Here is a 24,564-nt window from a genome sequence, read left to right on the forward strand (position 1 = left end):
TACTATAGTAAAAAGTTAAGGACATATCCTTATGTCTATCCTATAGCAGGATTCTCCCCCTCCTCTACGAATTAAATAACAAACACTTTACTGAAAACGGCATCAAAATCGGGAGATAATCGCGGACAAACATAGGGCGTTTCTCAGAGATGACCTTCGGTGCCTGACTTATGTGCCAAATTTTTTTTTTAACTTATTTGATATGCGACTTTATTTCCTAAAATCTAGCCTTAATATAAAAAATATTGGTAGTGGAGGCCTCCATTAGAACCTTATAGTTTTTAAGACATTTGAAATTTAAAAAACACCGAAATCATGTGCAGGCACTGAAATCAATTGGCGTCACCGAATTCAATAATGCATACACAAAAATCACATTTCAATTTTATATCTCAACCATATTACATTTTAATCATATTTTTCATTCTTATTTGATTATAAGCGATGTAACAAGGCTAATGATGTCGAAAGCTTACATAAATGTAATAGATATAGACCCAAGATTTTAAAGTAATCTAATTACGGCTTGTAAAACAACATCTCTAGAAGATATCCCACACTATTTGACTGTCCTCATATAATAGGGTGATGGGCGATGTATGGTCCTGGAACGAGTTTCAGACATGTCGACCACAAATTCGCACATTCGTGCCATAAAGGAGAAGGTGTTTGTTTCACACAATCCGACCGCACACGCATCAAAAAGAAACTTATGTTACCTACACCCGATAAACAAGAAACTTTTGATCAATGCTCAAAAAATATATAAAGCAATGTGATGCAATACGGAAAACAAGTATTTTTGAATAACAGAGTTTTAAAGCGTGAACTCCATCAATTTAAAACTATTTGAAGTGGTCGACTAATGCCTGAAGATCTAATTACCCGTTAATTATTTGAGGGCGCTGGAGATCTCCAGCACCCTCAAACACTTGAGCTAATTTGTAACTCCTATATTTAGACATAAAGACATAAGACATTGAGGATTGTTAAAACATTTGCTATGTTCAATTTGGGTCTATGTCTAGGTCTCATTGCCTTTGAAGCGATCTCGACATTAGAAGGCCACTTTATTTTTAATCCCTTGTTCTGAACATCCTGTCCCTTGGGTGTGCATAGAACTTACATACACAAGTTATTGTAAAAGAAGTGGGATCTAATTGACTGCATTCATTTAACATGCCTGACACGTTTAAAGGTATCGAGGTGTAGGGCCTCAGGTGATACAGAGGACAATTAACATAATTTACTTCATTGGTTTGAAGAGAATATCAAGACAGAGAAAGAAACATTGGGTCTTCAAGTTTCAACACACGTCTGGTTTAAAAAACTACTCATAGTAAACTAGTGATCTTTTGTACCTATTATGACTTAATTTATTTACAAACATAATTTTACGTTTATACTACGTATCTTGCACTTTTTAAGTGTGATAAATTAGTACAACAAACTAGGTTACAAAGCAGGATTTGAATTCAGTGATCACTTTTTTGATATCGGTGGTCAAAAAATCGACCGAATCCAAGGAAATCAACACCAGCGATGTCAAAATTAATCGCTTTTTAGCAATTACAGAAATAGATGATAATAATGATGGATTTACGTACTTTCGAGGATTTCTTAATCACTTGCATAACGATGAATGCACTAAAACTTTCGGAGTAAATTGCACCACCGATCTCAAAAATACATAGAACCAAACCCACCGAAGGACGGTGAAACCTTTAAAAAATCACTTTATTATACTGTGACTGTACCTCTGCTCTATTCAACGGTTAAGGCACAACTAAAGCATACTATGTTTGAGACACTGAGTTCCTGGTTTACAACTTTGAAGGAGTACCGACATGTTTTGCAAATTACACCGAAATCAGGCACTAGCTTCAATCATTTATTGCCCCGGACACGTAAAAATGGCCCTCCTGCGAAATGCCCGTATACGGGTCAAAACTGAGAACCTCCTTTTTTTTGATGGCGGTTAAAAAAATCGTTGCCCATATGAATTAAATGCTGCGGTAACCACGTGTTTTTGTTTTTATAGGCCGGGTACTTTTATTATCCAACCTTTTAGCATTATCACTTTTCTCTAGGAAAACCATTAAAGGGACGGGTTTTTGATCAACGCCTCGTTAAATTAACATGTTCTAGTTGCTCTTTTTTATAGTTATCAGTAACTTTGTTTTGCTATTTAACAATATTTAACACTAGCGACCCGCCCTGCTTCGCACGGGTTAACAAATTATACACCTAAACCTTCCTCAAGAATCACTCTGTTGATAAGTGAAAACCGCATGAAAATTCGTCCAGTAGTTTTTGAGTTTATCGCGAACATACAAACAAACACACAAACAGACAGACGCGGCGGGGGACTTTGTTTTATAAGGTGTACCTAGTGATATTATATTAATATGAAGGGTATGTTAATTAAAAATGCCTCTGGTCTTGGTTACATACGAGACCACTAACCCGGCTTCAGGGGAGATAGAGTCACCCTCTCTATCTCCCACTGTTGCAACACCGGTCTGGCGCGTCCACGTCGCGGGGGTGGGCACCTCCCAATCCAGTAGGCCGGATGGGGTAGGTGGCTAAGTTCAGACAGGGACCCAGTGTCGCGGGGTATAACGCGAAACCCATGCCCAGGGTTACGGGTGAAGACCACAACGGCTGCGAAGGCGGAGATGGAATCCATCAGAACGGTGGAGCAGGCGGAAGTGGCAAAGCCCAACAGTGAGCCAACTCTAAATAATAGGGTGCAAGGGTCATGTTGGAGTTGCAACACCAGGCACGGTGGTGCAAAAGAGTAGGTGGCGGAAGAAACCTTTAAGGTTCAACGGCAGCGCTCATAGTCCTAGTAAGCTGGACTAGTGTCTTGGCGTCAGGTGGCAACCGGCCGTAAAAAAAAGTCATAGCCACTAAATTCTCCTCGTCCACAATATGAAAATGAGCATAAAAAGGAAGAGTATAAAAGCTAGGGCGTCCCCCTTAAGCGACGATCAAGGCATTCAAAAGGCTAGGGCGTACCCCTTAAGCGACGGTCGAAGCAGCACATGCACTCACTTGCGATTTGCGACATGGAACTTAGGTTCCTTGACGGGCAGATGCGCAGAACTTGCCGATACTCTGCACAAAAGACAGATAGATGCATGCTGTTTGCAGGAGACTAAGTGGAAGGGTGCCAAATCCAGGGTTATAGGCAACGGGTTCAAACTTATTTACAGCGGGATTACATCTGGTAAAAACGGCGTGGGGATCGTGCTTTCCGAAAATCTAACTAACAGGCTGATAAATGTCGAGAGGACTAGCGACAGACTCATTACAACAAAAATTGCGCTAGATAACCAACCGTGTTTGAACATCATATCGGCATATGCGCCACAAACCGGGACGACAAATAATGAAAAAGAGGCATTCTGGGATGAACTAAATGCATTAGTGCGGAGCATCCCACCTGAAGAGACCATACACATCGGTGGAGACCTAAATGGCCATGTAGGCGCAAGTAACATTAACGCAGAAAGGTGGCACGGCGGTTTCGGCTATGGTACGCAAAACAGTGATGGAGACACTATTGTCGAATTCGCTTCCAGCAGCGACATGGCAATAATTAACACGTTCTTCAAGAAGAGGGCGGTGCATCAAATCACATACCAAAGCGGAGGCCACTCTACCCAAATCGATTACTTCATGGCAAGACGGACACATTTAGGCAACTATAAAGACTGCAAAGTCATTCCAGGAGAACAGCTCACCACTCAACACAGATTACTGGTCGCGGTTTATAAGCTCCCTAGACCTATTAAGATTTGTAGAAAACTGACACCTAAAATAAAATGGAAATCACTAAGTCAGCCGGTCGGTCAATCTTTTATACAAGAACTAAAGGATCATCTCAGTTCCACAGATGCCACAAACATGACACCAAATGAAATGTGGGAGAACTTTGAAGGAGTCTGCATAGCCAAGGCTGAGCAACACCTAGGTCGTACAAGATGCAAGAAGGGCCCGAATAAGGAAACAGTTTGGTGGAACGCCGAAGTGAAAGAGGCTGTATCACGCAAGAGAGAGCTATTCAAAGCATGGCAACATACAAAAGACCAAACAGACTTCGAGAAGTATAAACAACAGAAAAAGTTGACCAAGAAACTAGTTGCGATCGCAATGGCGCAATCGAGCCAAGAATTTTATAACGATTTAGAATCTGCAAAATCTGAATTAGACATACACAAAATTGCTAAAACTCGGCACAATAACACTAAAGATATAAGAACAGTTAAATATATAAATGACCAAAATTCAAAACTTTTAACGCAAGATAGAGACATAAACAGTAGATGGACCGAGTACTATAAAGATTTATTAAATATATCACATTCCAGAAATAGAAATTACACACAACCTGACCCAGTGCTAGGCCCAATCCCTGATATAACTCTAGAAGAAATAAGGAAAGCCATAAGACAAATGAAGAACAACAGGTCACCAGGGCCAGACGAAATACCAACGGAGGTCTGGAAGCATCTGGACATTCAGGGTCAGGCTTGGCTACATCAATTATTAAATAAGCTCATTCAAGGACAACCAATGCCACAGAATAATTAATAGTACTACCGTACAGAAAGGAAACTTCCTACAAAAACGAAGTTTGACAGCGGTTCAGGGTCGAATCATGCTGTCCCTTTCTAATAGATGGCACTATCCCTTTCGGCTATTTAGGGTTGTCAAAAATCAAGTGATTATCTTATCTGTGGTCGTGCACGCAAAAGGAAGTCAAGTGGTGCCAACCCTAATAATTGCTCGGAGCAATGCTGAGCCGAGCGGAGCCGAGTTTGACCGAAGTCATGAGTTTCGCACCCCTGCCAATGCCCATCGCGTGGCGAAACAGTCACCTGATACCGTTCTACAAGGGCAAAGGAGACGTAAGAGATTGTACTAACTACAGAGCTATAAAATTGATGCCACACACATTAAAAATCTGGGAGCGTGTAATTAATAACAGACTACAGCACCTCATAAATCTCATGCCAAACCAATGTGGCTTCGTGCCCGGAAGAGGTACATCAGATGCAATTCAAACTGTACGTATTCTGCTGGAAAAGGCAAAAGCAAACAAGCGAAACATGCATATGATATTCATAGACTTGGAAAAAGCGTTTGATCATGTCCCCCGAGATCTCATATGGGAATCACTCAGGCAGCAAAAAGTACCAGAATACTACATTTACCTGATACAGGACATGTACGATGCGATCACCACCCAAGTTGTTAACCCAGCAGGTAAAGGCGACAGGTTTGAAATAGAAGTAGGAGTTCATCAAGGTTCTACACTGAGCCCAATACTCTTCAATACTACTATGGATTACTTGACGAAACACTGTCAAAAGCCGCTACCGTGGAACCTACTTTATGCAGATGATGTGGTTTTAATTTCGGACAACGTCGACCACCTACAACAAGACCTAAATACCTGGGTAGAAGCACTTGAAGCCAACGGTTTGAAGATAAGTAGGAAGAAAACCGAACATATGTCCTGTATCTTTGACGGTTTAACAGACCCTAAAACTATCAACATCTCGATAGGAGACACGCCAATACCCAGAGTGTCGGAATTTAAATATTTAGGTTCGATAGTGTCCAACGACGGCAAAATTGATAGGGATATTACTCACCGGACCACTACGGGCTGGATGAAATGGAGACAGCTCACAGGAGTCATGTGCGATAAGAAAATGCCGCTCAAGACCAAAGGAATACTGTACAAAACAGCAATAAGACCCGCGGTTTTGTACGGATCTGAGTGCTGGGCTACAAACAAAAGTCACCTTAATAAGCTACACACTACCGAAATGCGTATGCTACGATGGTCATCTGGCGTCACACTCCTAGATAGGATCCGGAATGAGTACATTAGGGGAAGTTTTGGAGTCGCGCCAATAATCGACAAAGCCAAAGAAAAACGCCTTAGATGGTACGGGCACGTCCAAAGACGCGAAGAAGACCACCCGGTAAAACTGGCCTTGAACCTGCCTGTAACCCAGCCACGCGGCCATGGAAGACCACCCTCCACTTGGCTGACGACGGTCGAGAAAGACCTCAAAGAAGCTCAAATCGACACCAACGCCGCACGGAATCGTGCTCAGTGGAGGATGCGGACGAGGAGGGCCGACCCCAAGTAAATGGGACTACCGGTCTAGGGGAAAGAAGAAGGTATGTTAATTAAAAAACCCTAAACATGTGTTAATGTTAATTTATGTTAAGAGACTACAGTATTAGTATTTTAGGGTTTTAGCGATTCAGTCCGGTGTTTTTACAATATAATGTCAAACTCAACGTTTCATTAATAAAATCTTGCCCTTACATTCATTGGTGGCTGTGAGAAATGAAATGATATAAGAAGTAAATGAATGGGCGACCTTGTGTATGACTGTATGTCAATGCATGCGTCGGCGCATGTGTGGTGAATATGTGGATTTAATTGTTCCCAGGCTCATTGTGATTAGTTAGGAGCAAATATGGGTGCTAAATAGGTACCTATGAGTGGGCTAGTCTCTCAATGTAGTTGCTGTAGTACAGCTATTCTCAAAGTACGCTCCGCGGACCCCTACGGCCTTTCAAAGGCTCTGTTGGGCTTGTAATAATAAGAAAAAAACAGCTCTTCTTTAGGTATATCTGGTCCACAGTTACGAACGATTTTTTTATTTGGGGCTCCATCACCATAAAATTTCGAGAACCGCTGCTGAAGCAACCTAAATCGAATATTCTGTATTAAGCTAAAATGGGACTGGGCAGGGCACATTTGCCGAATGCACCCGGAGCGCTGTAAGCCTAGCACAAGAGTGGCGCGACAGTATCTCGCCCGCGAGATAGGCTTACCGTCTTTTTCTCACTGTATTCATTAGAGAGGGACTCTATATCGCGGGCGAGATACTGTCGCGCGACTCTTATAATATGCTAGGCCTACTGGGCCAAGTTAACCACAGATTGGACCCCAAAGGCTGGATCTCGGGGCAGCGGCAGGCCAAAACGGAGATGGCAGGATGACCTCAAACACATTTGTGAAAAGTGCAGGAGTGTGCATTGGACAGGATTGTATTGACGACTTCTTTTCAATTTATTTTGTACATTTACCAGATTAAGAATAAAATAATAAAAAAAGACAAGAAAAACCCCACATCGATCTTAATTGCGACATCGCCATCTCATCCAATAATGTCCGGCATCTTAGAATGAAGCTCAGCTATTAGCTCTAGATTATATTTTATTATTGCATGTTTCTTAGGTATTCTTAGTAAATTGATATTCAATGAGTCTATTATCTTCTAGAATTTCTAGGTTCATCGGGAAATACATACCTTTAACTACTTTATTAATTGTTTTGTAATCTTGTGGTGAATGAATGTTACAAATTGCAGAATACTTCATAAAATTTCTCACATCGTAGGATAGGTAGGTAACTGTATATTTAGTACAATAAATAATTAAAAAAAAACAAAAAAAGGAAAATAAAACAACCCAGAAAGAATAGGTACCGTAAAACGGGGTGAGTAGGTTTCGCGGGGAGCTATGGGTTATGAATGGGGAGAGAAGGATTGAGAGGGGGGTGAGGTGGGTTTTTAAAGCTACTGCTACAAAAATAATGTATTCCAATTTTAAATGGAGCTATAGTCATATTCATAATAAAAAAAATCGATCCAACAATCTTTCAAAATCACCTTTGTATGAAAAACCCTCTCACCCCAAATACGAGGCACTACGGGGTGAGGTGGGTTTTCCTCTTTATCGTCAAAGTTATGAAATGGAACTACCCAAAATAAAATACAAACTAAAATAGAAACGTCCGAACCACTTATTAGATACACCATTCAGTTTTCACATTTAAAAATAAAATTTTATCGAGGTTTGAAAGTCAAATTTCACCCAACTCACCCCATTTTACGGTACATGGTGAAAAGCTAATATATTATTTTTTCACGCCACTGTTCGGAAATGTGGCAATAGATGGTCTAAATCCAAGCTGGAAAGTAGGCAATAGCTGTAGCATAGCACCTGAACCACCACTACTACAATGTTTCATTGTTATCATCATCTGTCATTGGTGACGGTTCGCTACAGCAATGAGTATCATTTAAAACATAAAAATCAATAAAAGGTATTTTTTGGCGCAACTTTTTCCTTCAAAAATAAAATTAGGTTATTTATAGGACCAATTTCTTGTTAAAAAAAAAAGAAATGTAAAAACCATTCATTCATTCAGTCAGTTCATTCGATTCACGCATAAGGCGTTTTTTAGGTACTTTTGTAGCTGTTTGTGGTTTTTTAGCAAAAACGCTTCTAAGTTTAGAGTCGGTTTGAAGCAAACAACAGAAAAACGCCTCTTAAAAGTGATAAAAAAAGTAAAAAAAGGCGGGATCGGAATATACTCACTGAATTCGATAGTGTAAATTGTGGTTGACTAAAAAATACAAGAAACACGTATCTACGCTTGCTATAAAAATGAGTTCTTCTAGTGAAGAAAATGATATTCTTACGCTGACGCCTATCGAAATTCAAGAGACAGCACAGGCAGTGGCTAGTAATTTGCTACCAGAGAAATCGCGGACTAGTACTTATAGTTATGCAAATGTTTTCTTATTTCCTCGCAGTAGTCGTGAAAAGCTACTAAGGTTTCCCGTAAAGTAACATAAAATACAGCTTGGCATGTAGCTCTGGCTTATAGCCAGGAACGGGCCAGGATAGTCGAACGGACACTTACAGTTTTTGGCATTAATCTTGTATACTTATCTAGGAATGAGTAGAATTCTAATTATTGGTGGATTGACGTACCTAAAGTATATGTAAATAACATATAAATTTTATTCAATAGTATACGGACGTACCTACCTACGCGTTTGCGTTAAGTGTCATTTTGTATGGGATTTTGAACAGCGCGCCAAGCGGGACGTTTTGGAAACCCAAAATCCCATACAAAATAATACTTAACACCTCACGTCACGCTGTCGAATCAAATTTAACTAGGGGTACTGTACTGTACGTAAATTTAATTAATTAAAATAATATTAAGGAAAATAATATATAGTATATACATATTCCGAATAGTAAACTGTACACTGTATGGTAAGGAGCAAAATTCGTCATGGGAGTGTCATACATCATCCCGTGAAAATTGTAATTTTTGCTACGTCCTGAGTTGTCGCATTAGTATTTAATTTACGTACCTATATGTACAGAAGGACAGAAGTAATTCGCGCTTACTATGTAGGTAACATACTAATAAAGTTATCTATATCTAGACTACAAACAAGATAATTAGATACCCAATAAAAATAGTCTTGTAAAACTAAATTAGTACAAGGTACTTCTCACATGAACGTCTGAAATGTGACTCATTTTAATAAGTACGTTCCATAATGAAACTCGGAACTTGTGCGAAAATAAAATGCGAGTATGATCGGATCTTCCTTAACGTACTTATACGCATACTCGTAGACGTTGCGAAAACTTTATTTAATATTGAACCTTATCGTATGTGAATAAGAGTGTTTAAGCTATGTTGTTGTTAACATTATTCAGATGGTCCAAGATTAAAATGTCGTAAAAACTGAAGACAATATACTTGCGTTGGTTTTTAGTTTTAGGGTTCCGAAGCCGAAGCCAAAATCTATCAATTAAGAGGCTGAACATTGCATTATGTAGGTAGGTATATTCAATTTTAATTTAGCTTTGTGTTTATTTTGTTGGTAGTAGTAGCAGCCCACAATCTCTCTGGTAGATCATGCTTTTTGCCATTAAGTCCGCCTTTTGTACGTATAAACTTTTGTAGAGGATCATATAATTTTTTCGACTTTCTGAGCCAAATGATTAGTCCTGAAAATACTCCTAGGTAATTTAATTTCCATTGAAATTATCTGTGACACGGAATTAGAAGGAAGGAACTACAATAAGTTTATATGACTAGCTTCTGACTGCCCGCGACTTTGTCTGATGATATTATGCTGATGATTAATTAAAACTGAACTGTCCTATGTCCTTCTCCGGGCCTCAAACTATCTTCATACCTAATTTCATCTAAAATCGGTTCAGCGGTTTATTATGCTCAAATAGATAAGATAACAGACAGACATATGACTATAATACAGTGGCGCATTTGCCCTAAGGCCCGGTAGGCCCGGGCCTAGGACGGCAAGATAATTAGGGGCGGCAAATTGTGACAAAAAATTAGCTGATGATAACAAACAATAACTCAAAATGTAGTCAATATGATAGGTGCTGATACAGGGCCTGGGGTCTAGGGCGGCAAAGACTGCAAATCCGCCACTGGATTGATATATGATATGGAGACGACTATGAGTGATTTTGAGTGTTTTTTCGGGATGACAAGACTCCGTACCTGAGCTCGATTCGCACTTGACGGAGTTATTTTGAGTGTTTTTTCGGGATGACAAGACTCTCCGTACCTGAGCTCGATTCGCACTTGACGGAGTTATTTTTAGTTTTCATAGTAGAATAATGGTTCTGATACGACTCTTGCTAAAATTAAAAACAGCACAATTACCTTATAATTAAAATGGTACTGGGTCGTTTTTCTGTGTAGCATCTCTGTTATTTTTAGTTTAATTTTCGTTGACTGGCCGAAGGCAGTGCCTGCGGCCATAAAAAGGGCCGCTTGGAAGGGATAATTATTTGAGTTATAGCCTTTTGTGGCAGTTTTAGTTTTACGATCCGAGATGCGCTCGGCCTTTAGGTTTACTGCACTAGTTATTTTGCAGTTTTCCATTTGTGTCGACATGGCTTTGGCGTTAAACATTTATCTACATGTGAATAGAAGAGAGGAAAAACGATGAAAGACCCCATATTACGACTATAAGGATGACTCACGCTAGACCGGGCCGGGCCGGGCCGGGCCGGGCCGGAGCTTCCGGAGCTTCGTTTTCTATGGAAAGCACCATGTGATCACCGATCAGCCGTCATAGAAAATGACATGTTGGATGCCTCGGCCCGGGCCCGGCCTGGTCTATCGTGAGTCATCCTTTAACCTCTTGTCTATGTATGATAAGAAAAGGAATCTGACCGAACTTTAAGTCATCTTTTTTCAAGAAATATTTTTCAGCACTAATCTACGTTTATTAGGGACATATAAATTTTTTTAAAGCGTCAGACTTAAGAATAGCTTAGATTGTACCATAAGTACCATAACTATTAAATTAAAATATTTGGGGAGAGAGTTAAAATTAGCCTACTAAATAACAAGTAACTACGATAACTTTAAAGTAAGAAAAAAATATGTATGTATTTATTTATATTATTAATAATAAATATAATATATTTTATTTTACTTTTATATTCATATTATAAAATAACCTAACTTAAGATGAGAAATAAATAAAGAGAATAATAATATAATATAATATATATATATATATATAAATATTAATCGAATATTATTATTATATATATATATATATATATATTATGTTTCCCTGTGTTTTACTTGTATGAGTCTTCGATTAATATTTTTTACTAATAGTTTAGGTGCTTCATCGTCGGACTTTCCGACCATTGAAGCGAGATTGAGATTTTACCGCACCGAAAAAGAAATGATTCGACACAGTGGAGAGCCGCGAGCCGTCCTTGCGAGTTCACGGCGCTCGGCAACCAGTTCCACGACACAATTTAAACGTTTTATAAGTCTTTTGAGACCCCGGCTAGGCAGAAGAAGTGTAGGCAGACCACCCGCCCGTTGGTCCGATGACATAAAGGAGACTGCGGGATAAGAGAGACTAACAACCGCTCAAAATGGAGAAAGATTGGAGAGGCGTATGCCCAACGGTGGGCGAACACACGCTGAAGAAGAAGAAGAAGAAGGAGAAGATAAGTCTTTTAACATTTATAGTTCGTTATTTTAGCATTAGAAATAAGGTAAACAATCTTGATGTGTCTTTTAATTGAATAACACATTTAAAAAATAAGTTAGGGCAAATATGTAACAATTATGAATCTAATATGATCATTTATATTCTTCTGCTCTCATAAGTAAGGAGTTATATATATCTTTGGTAATAGTTACTGATTTTTAAAAAGCGTTATTTAATTAAAAGACATGTCAAGATCGCTTACCTTCTTTCAAGTTCTTTCTAATGCTAAAAAAAACGAACTATAGGCTAAGGTAGATAAAACTAATAAATTGTCGATATATTCTCACAAGAATTGCAAAAACATCACTCAGACAGAAAGGGGAAGAGTCGTTCCTTATGTAAAGGCTGTACGTGGTAATCCAGCCTGGTAATGCCGCGAGCATCATGGGCACCTTTGCACCGGGAACAGCAGAGAGCGGTTTGTCTTTTTAAATTTATAGTATTTTTTTTATTTGTAACTAAGTATTAGTTGGAATTTAATTTGTATCCTTTTTTTAGTTTTATCAAATAAATCATACAAAACATCACTAGTGCTTAACATTATTTTTAATTTTGACATTGCTTATAATGATTATGTATATTCGTAGGTACCTACATAGAGATAAATACCTACAGTAAAAATATTCGACTTTTCCAAATAGAGAATATTTCTACGTTTCGCGTTCGTAACAAATAAGACGTACTCGTACCCTACATAGGTTCTCACAAACAAAGTAAAGATAAATAACTGCGCATATTCTTTAACTGTTATGAATTCGTTATAAAGATCGATAAAATTGAGATGCACATCAACGCTTCCGATGACATTGCTCACGCGCAGGTTATTTTAGCAGGCTAGACATAAAAGAAGTCCGTAAATAGATAAGGACGCAGCTATAAGTTACAGCGAAAAAGAGATATTTTGACCGCACCAATCGCGGTGCGGTGCGGTAATCAGTATGTTCATTCGGGCCCAAAAAACCCTAATTATGCTGGTGTAATGATTTGATAAAACAGAACCAGCTGATAGGTCGCACGTGCTGTATAGGTTGTTTTATATACCTATAATAAACTGAATATAAGCATGTACCATGTGCATGTAGCATGTGCATGTATGTAGATTGTGATTTATGATTGTATTAATACTTGACATCATTTGTTATGTAGGTAACATAGGAAATATTTGTTTGTACACCTGTAAAGGTAGAGTCTTGGTGAGTCCGTGAAATATTGTTACAATAGTAATTACTGGCAATGTAACCCATTTCTCACAAGCAATAAAGATTATGATTATGATTATTACCTAATCAGATATAATTAACCAAACTGTATTAATTGTGTTTTTAAGCAACATAAGCCTAAACCGAAATGTATGTAACTTAAAGATGATTTTCTAATCTAAAATATAAATATATAAATTTTAGGTAACAACTTCGTATTATTAGATTGTCCCATTAAAAATTAAATTATTTTAAACCAAAGAACGAAAATGAATGTAATAATACCGGTATTTTTTGTATGAAGAAAAACCGGTTCCGAGCCTTGCCCCTAACACCCTAACAGTCATAGATATTCAAAAATCTGAAAAATAAAATATTAAACATCAGATTTAGTCACTTTCTGAAACATCTGCAATAAATATCTTCTCAAATCTTCTTTCCGTAGATCGGCTCCGTCTTTTGTTGCCCTTCGCTAGGCAGCTGGCAAAACCACAAAAGCAAACTGCCATACGATGAGCCGCAACTGACTACGAGCTTTCTTCTCTTCTCTTCTCTTCTCTCTTGAGTATATCTTCTTTTTCAGAAACTGGTTCAATGATGAATCAACGAGAGTAGATAACAATAAAGATCTCGTTTTTGGCTAATTTTTGGTGAAAATTAATACCAATAATAAGCAGATTAATAATATTTTTGGTATTTACCTACATTGGACTGCACACTAAATAAAAAAAATAAACCGTTGAAATATATCTCCTACATTTTTAATTAAATGTAAAAAAAATAATGTATGCCTAATAATTAACCCCGACTTTTCCTTATCATTATAAAACGAAAATGAGTTAATTTGGAATGAAATAAAAATAACTTTTATCTTAACTTAGGACATCTCAGATCATTATTTGAAACTCAGAAGTCAAAACTATACCTAAAATAATTCACCGTTTTGATTACAATGCCACAAGTTGATACACTTTTAACTCCTCATTTACGTCACTTAAAATTAAATAGAAATAATAGAACTTAGGAATTACCCTATTCCTTTCCAAAACTTGATTAATAACATACATAATTAATTAGAAATTAAATAAAAATATCTTGAATCACAATTTAGCATACTACCTAGTCAAAAATATACCAAAATCAATCCCCACAAACTCACACTGCAACCCTCCATTTGCGTCACTTAAAATTAAATAGAACTATTGAACTTACCCTATCCCTTTCCTAAAGTCAATTAATATTATAATTAATTTGCAAGTAAATAAATAGTAGTTTATGTGACTGCTACATAATGAAAGGCATGTTTGTTCTAACAAAACAGTCTATTTTTATGGTGGTCATAATGTGCGGTTCTTGAACGTATCATGGAGGGTTTATGATATTTGGGTAGATAAAATAACTTAAATCCCAATTTAGCACACACCTAGTCATATTTAAAAGTTAATAATATACCAAAATCAATTCACCCATTTAGAGTTAGAAGTTGGTATCGGTTTTGATTGCCCAGAATGTGCAAAAGTGTTATTTTAAACACAAACTTTTTTTCTATGAAATTATGACGTTTAAATAACACGTGCACAGTCTGGGTTATCAAAATCGCATCTTAGCTTGGCCTAACTCTAACCCCTTTTGCGTGAATTAAATTAAATAGAAGTAAATTAAATAACTTACCACACTTATTCCTTTTTCCTTGAACCCTGTTGGTTGGCAGCGGCGGGAATGGTGTCCGTACCGCAGCCCCACGGATTATATAGAGGGTTATCTATAAGGAAAGCCGCGTTATTATAATGGCTAATAATACCCTAATTAGGTGCGCTGCCATGTCATGTGCCACTGAAATGAAGTTATACTGTTAAATGTAAGGAGCGGCGGGCACTGGCGGGCAACCCTCGCCAATGGCGTGGTGGAAGGATCAGAGGCCGAAAATCGAAATATCGTTATCTGCCTCTTTATCACTCTAATATGCAAGAGTGATAAAGAGACAGATAACGAAATTTCGATTTTCGAGTTTGGCCCTCAGACCGGTTACCAGAAACAACCGTTTGTATTAATTATGCTGCATAATGCACAGCAAGAAGATATCCAGCGCTGGATACCTACTTGCTGGTAAGTAGGTAAGTATTTCTATTTTTTAAAGACTATTCTACGACTTACAACTACCGAGTACTATGACTTTATCTAGCACATTTTCAAATTATTTCCAAAAACTAAACCGATAAATACTGTTAGAACGTTCCTACAATTTTTTTACAGGAATCGTAGAGTAGAACAGTCAGCCGAACAGCCAGATTGTTCTAAAACACTTTTAGAAAAAATATTATTTGGGAATTTTGTGGACCAAAATCTAAAAAATCGTAAGTATTATCTACCCTAGGTGACTGGGGTGTTATTCGGTATAATTAATACCTAATATTTTTAATTGTAGGATTTGTAGGAGTCAATTGTTAAAAGTAAACCATAGGAAAAATAAATCTCAGTGTGCGCCGTTCTTAAAAACAAGCTTAATCACCCTGCCAATCAAAAATGATTTTTATTATTTAAGTTTAAAGTCCTTATCAAAAAAACAATACGTTAGTGATGTGACTCAATGTTGACCACATCGCCTGTTTAGTTTCCAGAAATATGAACAACCAATTTACAAAGAAATAGGTACAGGTTAAATTACGAATTGTGGAAATTTTGTACTACATGACAATGCTTACAGCTGGTATTGGGGTTGAACCCTAGCACTATAAGTATAAGTAACATATAATTGGTAGGTAATCCAACCTAAACCTATTTGTGTAATGCCCATTGAATCAACGTAGTACCATAAAGAAATATAGTAAGACAAGGGTGCTCACTCCATACATCAGTTTTGGTACCAAAAATATTAATTAGTATTTTCATAGTCGACGTCTAGCATCGAGTAGCGGAATTATCAGTACTTATGTTGTTGAGCATTAGACTTTCCGGTCGGTGCTACATCTATTATCACTTGACAGTACTACTTCTTAAAGTACTGATAATTCCGCTACTCGATGCTATAGATGGTCAAGCAAATCTTGTCAGTAGAAAAAGGCGCGAAATTCAAATTTTCTATGAGACGATATCCCTTCGCGCCTACATTTTTCAAATTTGCCGCCTTTTTCTACTGACATGATCTGCTTGACCAAGTATAGATGTCGACTATGAAAATACTAATTAATATTTTTGGTACCAAAACTTTACTGATGTATGGAGTGAGCACTCTTGTCTTACTATATTTCTCTATGGTCATGGGTACCTATTACAATTGTTCGTTAACCCGCTCGCCCGCTCCGTGCAGCCGCGCCAGCTAGCGGATCCTTTACACTTACAGCATAAGATTATAAAAATAATATACAATATCGCAAACCAAATAAAAAGCTTCGTTCATCACTATTGGCCGTTATCGGCGGAAGCCACGCAGGAAGGCCCGGCTGCCGCAGCCCTGATAACTGCTACACTACATTGCTACTACACCAAAAACAACCCGAGACCTGGGTGCCTAGCCAACGTGCCAATCGTTCGCGCCATAACGAAGGATACGATCATCTCTCTCTATCACTTTTCCATATTAGTGCGACAGTGACAGTTGCGTTTCGTTCGTTATGGAGCGTAAACGATAGGCATCTTGGCTAGGCACCCTGGTAAGGCAAACAACTTATGGTGATATCACACAACAAAGTAATGGTAGTTCAAGTAATATCCACTAGGCCACCAAACGAAGGAAAAACGGGGGAAATAATATGTGTATAAGCGTATTTTGGCGTATTTTGGCATAGTTGTAGGGAATGCTGTATTAAACAACATACTAAAAGTACCGGAGGGTGGGGGTGAAGCTAACGGGTAGGGGGGGTTTAAACGTCCCTTTTTATAGTTTTCCGTAAATAATTCGTAAACGGTATTTTTGGTTTTCGTTTGGTGTACTACACTATCGGATGATAAGATTGACATCAGGTTTAAAATATTTGTGTTTCGGTAATTTTTTCAGTCACTCGAATTTGCGAGAGCGATAGAGAGGCAAAGGGCCTACCCAACGGGATGACAGAGGCTATACAAAAAGTCACGTGACTAGGTATTTCCATACATTGTTAAAGTTTCTAGAGTCTCTGCGGAAAGAGTTAAGAGTCGTAGAAAGATGGGTTCCCTTACATTCCACTACTCTTCTCTTTCCGCACATTACTCTATTAGTGTTTTCTCGTTTCTGTCAAAGATTGTTAGATAACTTTCGATATTCGCGGTAGCCCCTCAGGATATTTAAAGGTAGGTATCATTTCCAGCCTTATTGACCGAGCGTTAACCGTTTTAGCTTGGGCATAAATGCTTTCGTATGTCCGGATGGTCTCCTCTACAGTTCGCAATTCTCAACCGATTCTCGTGAGCTGGTTCCACGATTAAATAGTTTTTTGTCGATTAACTTTTTGGATATTTTTCAAAATGGTGGTGCCATACATTAATCGAGTTATGCTATGCTCACGAGGTCTTCAGCTCAGAGAGCCACTAGTATAGGTACCTACTACTACTGTTCTATGTAGGTATGATGTATGATAAATGTGGTAAATTATCTTTTATCTATAGTTGGTCAAACCCAGTAAGAACCAGGAAAAATAGACTCATCCTTTTCTTTTGGGTGCTAGTACTAGTGTAAGACAAAGATAGTATGATTCTCTCTGTCTATGATTGAAATGAGACAGTCCATATCTATCTAATCGAATACCTTTAAACGAGCAATTCTTGTTTAATATATATGTTTGTTTATCTCTGGGAAAACGCGCATTTTTCAGTTTCTATATGTTTTCCGATCAAAGTTCGGTCTCCCAGTTATTATTATTTTACTGTCCAACAATAATTTTATGAGTTTATTTGAAATTAACATCGAGTAAGGAAGGGGTAAACAAAATACCATTTACAGTCGTATTATCGGTCCAGCATGAATTTAACGAAGGGCTGTGGTTTTCCGTCCCGATAGTGGACAACCATTGTCCCGGTTTAGCAAAAAACAGGAAAACTGGGGGACACGTGGTTTAATTCCATTGCTCAATATGCGGGCACTGTTTAATGACCATTATGAGCCTTATTACCAAAGTATAAGGTCGACTAATGACCAGTTAAGAGGATAGTAGACGATTTCGCTTCTCTATAAACATTACACATGTAGGTAGGCCCCATTTGCCTCTTTGGATATTATTGATATTAACTAATACACAATACTGTTTATTGGACACCTCACATACATGTAGTTTACAATACACATAAACAAAGACAATAGAGGTAACAACAGGCGGTCTTATCGCTTAAGAGCGATCTCGAACTAATGTTAAGTGTTAGGAAATATTATAACACAATTTTTGGAGTAGGAAAGCGGGTACTTCGTACCCCACATGGTATGTTTAAAAGAAAATAGTTAGTAACTTTGTACTGCCGAGTTTATGAAGTCATAAAAACTCATTCCACCACTTTAAGAAGCGACAACATGCATTTTGATAATCAGTAGACCATGCTGATTCCAACAATACCTCTTGTCGGTATAAACCTTTTCAGTCCTACGAAAGTTGCTATTGTTCAACTTGGCCACTATGATAAATAAATAAGACACCTATTTATAAATAAATACCTAAGCGGTAATTACCATGAATACATTTCGTCGTAGCTCTCAAGTGAAAAATAGCTTTAGCTAATTTGTGTGCGTTTGTTGGTAATAAACCATCTCACAGAATACTAGTGACCTACTTTGATTCCCAGACCCAGGACAGACACGAAGATCCCATATTGACCCCAATCTCTTTATCAGCACTCAGAAAAACTTTAAATCAACATTTCTCGATCAATCACTCACAAAGAGAACACAAAAAACAGCACTTTACACTTACACATTGGTTTAAAAACCCGATTTTATGAATAATACAGCCAATACTGGGATTCGCGATCTCGAGGTCACTTCCGACTGTCAATGTCAAGTTCTGGGTCAAGGTCGGATACCGCGCAAGTCAGGATCGAGGGTTGCCACAGTTGCCAGTGCTATGATGGAAAATGTAACGCCTGGGGAAATTTAATAGTAGAATTTTGCTATTTCTTTTTTGTAGGCGCTGTGAAATTGCGAGGTTTATTACTCCAAGTCCGAGTCGGACTCGCGCACAAAGGGTTCCGTACCATTACGCAAAAAACTACAAAAAAATCATGTTTGTTGTATGGAAGCCCCACTTAAATATTTATTTTATTTTGTTTTTAGTATTTGTTGTTATAGCGGCAACAGATATAAGTACATCATCTGTGAAAATTTCAACTGTCTAGCTATCACGGTTCTCGAGTTACAGGCTGGTGACAGACACGACGGACGCCGTAGTCTTAGTAATAGGGTCCCGTTACGTTGTACCCTTTTGGTACGGAACCCTAACTACACACTACACTTGCAACGTTCAAGGTTCCACTTTTAGAACCATTCGTTACGTAATATGAAATGAAAGATTCATGCCAAATTTTATATTTCTAGCACTAATGATCACGGAGTAGAGCCTCGGACGGACATGGCGAAACTATAAGGGTTCCTAGTTGACTAAGGAACCCTAAAAAGGAAAACAATGAAACACTCATGATACAGTAACGCTATAATTATCATTTAAAATAACATTGTTAAAATAAAATAATACATAAACCGTCACAAAAAATATAAACAAAGCGCTTAACGCGCCGATCAGAATATTTTGTCTTTTAGGTTTCCCCACTGGGACCAGTAAATAAATCATTCGTGCAATGCTGTCATTTTCAATGTGTGCTTAACAGGTGGTTTATATATTTGATGGCCTACCTTGTTATACATATTATAATATTTATAATAATCATAATTTGTGTAATTAACCTCTTGATCCTGATCGGATTTTATTCATCTTGCATTTTTTTTTGAGAAATATGTTTTGTTCTATAATGCACAATCGAGGTTTCTGGCCACCACACACATGTGAAAGGTTTAGCACAAAACACAAACCAAAGATAATATATAGCATTGTAGATATAGTTGGTCAAGCAGATCTTGTCAGTAGAAAAAGGCGGCAAATTTGAAAAATGTAGGCGCGAAGGGATATCGTCTTATAGAAAATTTTAATCTCGCGCCCTTTTCTACTGACAAGATTTGCTTGACCATTTATAGGTATATTTGTAGCCTGTCAAAATATGTCAGTAGAAAAAGGCGCGAAATTCAAATTTTCTATGGGACTATCACCCTCGCGCCCACTTTTTTTTAATTTGCCGCTCTTTTTTACAGACGGAAATGGCTTGACAGAGTATATTTAGATTAGAGGCAACCACAAATAAAAATAGTTGTCTGTGATATGACAACAAAAAACTAAAAACGCTCGCGCATTTTCCTGTTAGTCCCTAAAATAAAACATCGATATGAAATATATTGAAATATTATATTTTACAACCATATCTCTATTCCTTACAAAACGTCGATTATAAAATGCATTTCCAACCGAGATCATGGCGCATTTACAAGGATTAGGGAATGCAAATCGGTTATAACCGTAACCGAAATATTCGGTTATAACCGATTATTTTGATAAAATTTCATAACCGAATATTAGAAACTCGAATAACCGGTTACGGTTATTTTCGGTTATTTATTTTTGACTTAAATTGTATGCTTTTATCATCTAATGGCTACAAAATCCTGCCATTTTTGGCTGTGTCTATAATTTTTTTCATTAATAACAAAAATATACTAAATTTACTTCCCTATATTTATGAAATATTTTTATTGAATATTGTATCACGTCCAAGGTCATATTTTACTTTTACTGTATTTTTACTCATTCCTTAATACTGTATTACTGTAGGTACTAAGTTAAAGATTTTTGTAGTTTTTTAATTACTTCATTGTAATTTTATAATTTTTCGTCGAAAATAACCGTAAGTAACCGATTATAACCGATATTCGGTTATTTTTCGGGCATAACCGTAACCGAAACCAGTTATGAAGTTTGGCCGGTTATTGCATTCCCTAACAAGGATACAGAAAACTTAACACGAACATCGAATATGTACCTCTGTATCGCCCCAATAAGAGCGGTTTAGAGGTAGATAATGAAATTTCGGTTTTCGATGTTCGCGGTAGGCTCTCAAACTGGGCCATTTTATTTACATTATACTTGTTGTCCCAAAATATCCATACATTTTTGTTAAGTATTGGCAAAGAGAATTTAGTATAGAGGCGTATTGTCAAAGTAAAATTTGTAGTCACAGTAAATTTGCTGCCATCTTCCGACACATGATTAAAACTTTTAGAACGCCATTTGACTTTGATCCTTATTCTTTCACATTGTACATTATTATACTATGTGTAAATGCGCCATTTGTACACACCAAGGGGCCGAGTTTCGCGTGATTTTGATAATTTTACAATTGAGCAAAAATCACAAGGACAGCTAAAGTGTCATTCTATGGAACTTGCTAACTATATAAACAAACCGCCATATTGAAACTGTCAAAAATGATGAATTTACTAGGGACTTTTGTTTACATAGTTAGCAAGTTCCATAGAATGACACTCTACAACAGCAAAAATCGAAATTCGAAAGCTTTTGTCCAACTCTATAACAATATTCGAGTGACGCAAATACATTACGAATTTTGTGCACTGTAGCCCTTTGACTGTTGTTAACGAAAACCGTCCTTGCGTGACCATAATTCGACTAATTAGAATTAGCTATAGAAACACACACAAATGGCCGTTTTGGGTTTTTTTCTCGTTTTTACTTAAAAAAAATGGGTTTTCATATTTCGTGCCAAGACAAAAATAAACGGTCAATTGTGCTAGTATTTCTTAAAGTCGAAGTCTCTATTTGAGTTGGTCGTAAGTCTAAGCCTCAAAATTGAGTGAATTTTGATCCATATAATTCCCTCATGTAAAAAAAAACGACTATAAACTGGCAATAAATGACAAACTGAGGTGAAATAGAGTTAGACCAAGAAAAGCCTGCAAAGATTTTGATAGCCCACTGAGCCCACGCAGTCAACGTCAGTAAACGTCAAAATTAAATTATGACGTATAAATAACACTTGCACTGCGTGGGCTATCAAAATCGCTGCAGACTTTTCTTGGTCTAACTCTAACACACATTTATTTAATTTTTAAGTATTATGCAATACATATCCTTCAGTTGCGGTTAAAAAAGTGTCCGTTTTATTAATTCGTCCCGCGTTGCAGGCATTACCGTTCATCACAATTGAGGTGCTTCGCGCGACAATGGGGTTGGCAACTGTCAAAGGTTTGCATAGATGGCGCCATCAAAGCTTGCCCCTGTCTCTAGTTTTGTTCTATGAGATTTGGCTTAAAGTGCTGGAATCCAGGTCATAATTTTCCCAAAAATTAACAAGAATTTGACACTATTCTAGGAATTGATTAATACTTCGACTGGCCAACCCCATTCCCTATTGACGTTCAAATATGGCCAAGAATCTCCCATACAAGTTACAAAATAATTAGCCAGCTCAAATAGAGACGCACCCTAATGGAACCTCGGTTACCATCCTACAAGCTGCCTCCTTTACTATCTAAATCGATATAATCACTTATTTTAGGCCTTCCACATATCGCTGACCCAATATTACAGGGTTCTATGTTTCACTTTTATCGAACTGAAATTTGAACATTGTCATAGTGACATTAATTCGAATTTCAACTATCTTGCAAATGTAGCATAGAACCCTGTAATATTGGGCCAGTGATAGGGTGACTGCTATAGTTATTGGCCGGCCGCCCAGTATATAGTAATTGGCCGCTCCTTACAAATCAGAAAGAAACAAAGCCAATTGAAACCTTATTATTAAGAGTGGCCAATTACTATTTACTGGCCAATAACTGTAGCAGTCACCCTATCGCTACATACATTTTTCGTCACGTGTCACTATTCTTACCGCCAAAAAAAATAATATGAAAATTGGTAACAGAAGAGGAGAAAAACACATTTTTTTATTCCCAGCTGTTACCACTAAGTTGTTCACTAGTGAATTCTTTTTTCACTTTTACTTCAACGGGAACAATTCAATTGGTAACAACTGGGAATAGACCATATTTCTCTGATATTAGGACCGAAATATCGTAATTCTGTGGACATACAATTTCTTTTTATCAATTAAAAAAAGCGTGGGGATTTTTTTGTAATATTTTTCATTATAATTATAAAGTATACTCTAGATTTTTACTCTCGCCGTCCTTTTCTAAACTTATTGCTTCGAAGAGGACGATGAGAGTCCAACAGATTCCTCGCTATATAAAAGTTTTACATTGCCATTTGAATTTAGTCCTTATGACAACGGTATATGATATACAGTACAACTACACCAAGAGCGCCAGGTGGTAAAATACTGCTTCAAGATCAAACAAAATATGATTTAACTTTGAAAATTAAGGATTAGAAACTAGAAATGTGTCTGTAAAAATGTAAAATCGGTTTACAAAACCACACTGGTACACAGTGGTACTGGTAACAGTATACCATGATGCTGGTTAGCAAAAACGTATCAACCCACATTATTTTGCAATAAAATATCAACTTTAACCTTTTGGACGCCAATGACCGATATATCCGCACCGCAGGTTCAATGCCAAAGACTGATTAATCGGTCACAGATCACAGAGCAACATCGACGATTTTCGGAAGAGACATTACATAAAGTTCAATTTCAGCTTTGACACTTCGGTGACGTGACGTCCTACGCGTGACAGCTTTTGTGTTTGACACGGCGTCGAAAAGCTTAAGCGTCAATTTTTTGAATTAACATCTAATTGCAAAATGAATGAATTTGACACATTTTTGCTAAACAGCATCCCTGGTATACTGGTAACCGGTTTCGTAAAGCGATTTTACATTTATACAGACCCATTTAATTGCAGTGGGTTCAGCCAGCAGAGTTTTTGAAAAATCGTAACGCTTTATTAGATCATACTCGTAATAGGGTTGCCAAAACATAATATTAGGAAATAGCAATCTTGAGGTCTTTCTCCAGTTACTTCATCGATTCGAAACCTGACTATGCAACTTTCGCTCGATAAAAAAAATCACGAACATTTATATGAATCATATTATTCGCATTCATTCATGAAATTTTAAACATATTTAGAGTTGACCAAGTATGCAACGATTTTGCAACGACTAAATTAAATAATAAAGTGCTTGTTAATAAATCGGAGTATCTTTTCTCAAACATCACTATAGCACAGGCAGTGCAACTGTTATTTTAAACGTCATACTTCTATGAAATTATGACGTATAAATAACACTGCACATGCTCTGCGTGTGCTATCAAAATTGTTGTAGACTTATCTTGGTCTAACTCTACCAGTTTTATTTAACCGGTTTTTGATATTACGAAAACCGATTATCAGGTATTAATGTATCTTAAGAAAAAATATGCATGACACTGTTAAAATACTGACAGTGACAGTGTTAAGATAC

The 24,564-nt window shown here is 37.4% G+C and overlaps 1 long non-coding RNA gene across 1 annotated transcript in view; it reads right to left on the reverse strand.

The window, feature by feature from the left end:
* The window catches only part of LOC134799941 (uncharacterized), a 159,117-nt gene that overhangs the window by 34,416 nt on the left and 100,137 nt on the right, over positions 1–24,564 (reverse strand). The gene's annotated exons all lie outside the window — the stretch shown is intronic.

The sequence above is a fragment of the Cydia splendana genome, chromosome 19 (genome assembly GCF_910591565.1).
Source record: "Cydia splendana chromosome 19, ilCydSple1.2, whole genome shotgun sequence".
Classification (NCBI taxonomy): domain Eukaryota; kingdom Metazoa; phylum Arthropoda; class Insecta; order Lepidoptera; family Tortricidae; genus Cydia; species Cydia splendana.